Source organism: Rissa tridactyla, chromosome W, assembly GCF_028500815.1.
Source record: "Rissa tridactyla isolate bRisTri1 chromosome W, bRisTri1.patW.cur.20221130, whole genome shotgun sequence".
Lineage (NCBI taxonomy): Eukaryota > Metazoa > Chordata > Aves > Charadriiformes > Laridae > Rissa > Rissa tridactyla.
Window position 1 is genome coordinate 553,002 of NC_071496.1, and position 3,118 is coordinate 556,119.

Below are 3,118 nucleotides of genomic sequence, written 5' to 3' on the forward strand. Positions count from 1 at the left end.
ATAATAGCTGTTCTTTGTAGACTGGTAACTGGCCACTCTACCCACCTTAGTCTTGCTGTTACAGAAAGTATATATATACCCTGTATCAGGAAGTATTTCCTGGCTATCTGAAAAAGAATGAAACCTGAGTGCATCTAAACTCCACTTTATACGAAGGTCTAGACCAAGAAATCAGTCTGGGAAGAGAAAGCTTGCTCCTATTTATGTCAGTTGACTTTGGTGGCAGAAGATTCGCCTGTAGAACTATGGTTTTACCTTGGTGTTAGCAATACACATCAGCTGGATGCCTGCGAAGTCATAAGAAGTGAAATAACAGTTATCAGTAGGGTAAGCAGTATTCTCATTGGGCTGGGCTTACTGGCCCACTGAGATGAATGGGAGAGACGGCTGCCTGTTTTACAGACAGGGTTTTAACCTGAGCCAAAGTCTGCTTTTTGCCTTTTACATGAGGGAACCAAAGCATGGGGTTTGTGAGCAAGTCAAGTAACTGTGTATTCTAATCTCAGCAGAGACATCTGCAAAGCAGAAACTGGAACCCATTTTTTTAAGGAGCGCATAGAGGTTACTTCTTGCTGCTAGCACTTGCATTATTATATTAATGAATATTCTTAAGCACACACAAAATGAATGAATTGCACTGTGTCCTGATAGCAATTTTGAAATGTTATGCTTTTCATAGGGCACCACTGTAGTTTAGGCTGAAGCACTAATGCTTTGTGATTTAAATTCTATTACATAGACTAACAATGATAAAATACTCAAGAACAGAGTCAATAAAGCATCTACAGGGTGTTTCTTCTTTTTCAAAAGTAATTAATCACATGAATGGCCTATAGGTATTGGGTTTTTACATGTATGTGTCCCTATAGATAAGCTGATAATTCTCGCTGTTCTTTCACAGTTTTTCGTAGAATCATAGAATAGTTTGGGTTGGAAGGGACCTTTAAAGATCAAAAGTGCTTTAAGTGCTTTAAAAAAAAATATCTGAGTTCCAGTGGTAATGTTTTTCAAAAACAACTTAAGAGATTTCAGTGTATAGGTCCATATCCACAAACAAACTATTAGGCGCATAACCCTTAAGTTGATCTTTTTTCAAGAAACGTCTTAGAACTTTATTGCTCAGTGAAAACTCGCCACCTCTGTCCCTTTTGAAATAGAGCCTTGAGTACATTTGAAAATGTCAGCTGCATGTTCAGAAGTGGTCAATGGTGAATGAACATCAGTTCTCCCCAGATTCAACAGTAAAGCTTCCACTTTTGAAAACCCGGGCACAGCTGCTGGGAATCGGCTGCAGGCTCTGGTTCCAGCTTTAGATCTGAAATAACAATCTCACCCACAAGGACAAAGGCCATGGGTATAGAAGACAGTCAGCCTGGTCCTGAAATATGAGAAGATATGTCTTGAGTGCAGAAGAGTTGTCTCTAAAACTGGAAAATTGAGAAACTTTTAACCAAAATGTCTGCAGCATTTTTTAACCCGTGCAGGAAGATAGATCCTTGCCATAGAAGTTAGATTATCCTTTATTTCAAGTTTCCAAATGCAAAAAGCCAAACTGCTAAGCTTCAGGATTTGAATGTATGACTGACTAGTCTTTGCAGTGCTATGATACGTATCTCCAGTCCTTACGCATACCGCTGCTGTAGACATTGCTTGGCTCCAGGTCTCCAGCGGATGCAGCATTGGAAGGCAGCTGATGTGTTTTCAATGCTGTGCCTTGAATATTTACTCACTTCAAGGAGACGTAAGATGCAGGACCCCATGAGAAAACAGGCAGCATGTTTCCCAATCCATTCCTTATCCCACATAGCAAGAGAAAATTGTATGCAACTCTTACTGGAGGAACTTTCCAGTATAACTCCCGCAGCTTAACCTCGCATAACCTAACAGTGAACTGCAAGGATGTTGCTCCGTTATGCCTTAATTTCCTTTCTTTTCTCTTCAAGAAACTTCAGTGTATCTAATATTTGTGTGGGTGTTGGAAAGGTCATGTTACTCTACAATAAAAGCCTCAGTAAATAACTTTTCATTTTTGAGTTTTAAGAGCCCAGTAGTAAGAAAGTAATAGGAAGAGAGAATTAATCTACACTGCTGTCCTGGCACAGAGCACCAGGGGAAGGTTAGGAACTGTTTCCCACGTGGATGTTTGACTGAATATTTGAAATGGGTTTCCTTTAATAACATCACAAGTAGAAGCTGGGGAGCCTGTACTGCCATTCCACTGCTGGAATACCAGCAGCAGTGGTTCATGCTTTGCATCTCTGAAACACCGAATCAAGTGGAATAAGCCGTGATGACATTGCAAATGGTAGAGCTCATCCAAACTGACAGACCTCATCTCCAGCTCTTTCTGTTGAAATGGTATGGATACTGTCTCAGGCAAGCAGCACGTGAGGCGCACTGAGTGGGAGGAGAGAAACAGTGTTAAGATGGTCTTCAAACAAGAAAAACGGCAGCGCCAGTAATCAGGAGAAGGGCGAGCAAGTCTGGGACAGACTCTCTAGAAAGCACCCCAGGCATGGTGAAGGAGGGAAGGGACTTCATTTCTCTCTCAATCAAAGGCTGAGGAGGAAAGGAGCTGCCGTGAAAACATTACACAGACTCAAATCATCCATACAGTTGTGAAATGGAAGGGAACAAAGCTGAAAGCACTTGAAACCTGAATAAATGATGTTTCGAGTTAGAAGTAATAGCTTTTTACCAGAATTTTGCAAATGTTTGAAAAATGTCATGAGCCTCTCAGTCAATTCAAGTTCCAAACGTATGTTTTAATTTGGTGTCAGAATAAGAGCCAGAGTTTCACTACATCACCCAATTGGCTTCAGTATTCTATTGTCACAGTCAATCCAACGGGAAAAAGAAAATCCCAAACTGGCCTTGTTTTTCAGAGGTGATCGCAACCCCGTCGATTCCACTGAAATCCACATTCCTAATGATGACATTGTAATGATGATTCCTTAAGAAGACTCGTGTGCTTTACGATGGGAATCTGGAAGCGCACGTAGCAGAGGGTGTGTTTCCCACATGTTATCACGGAATCTTCAGAGTTGGAAGGGACCTCTAGAGATCATCTAGTCCAACTCCCCTGCTAGAGCAGGGTTGCCTAAAGCACATGGTGGGG

General features: G+C 41.4%; 1 protein-coding gene across 7 annotated transcripts in view; it reads left to right on the plus strand.

The window, feature by feature from the left end:
- The window catches only part of LOC128902119 (alpha-protein kinase 2-like), an 89,733-nt gene that overhangs the window by 46,039 nt on the left and 40,576 nt on the right, over positions 1 to 3,118 (plus strand). The gene's annotated exons all lie outside the window — the stretch shown is intronic.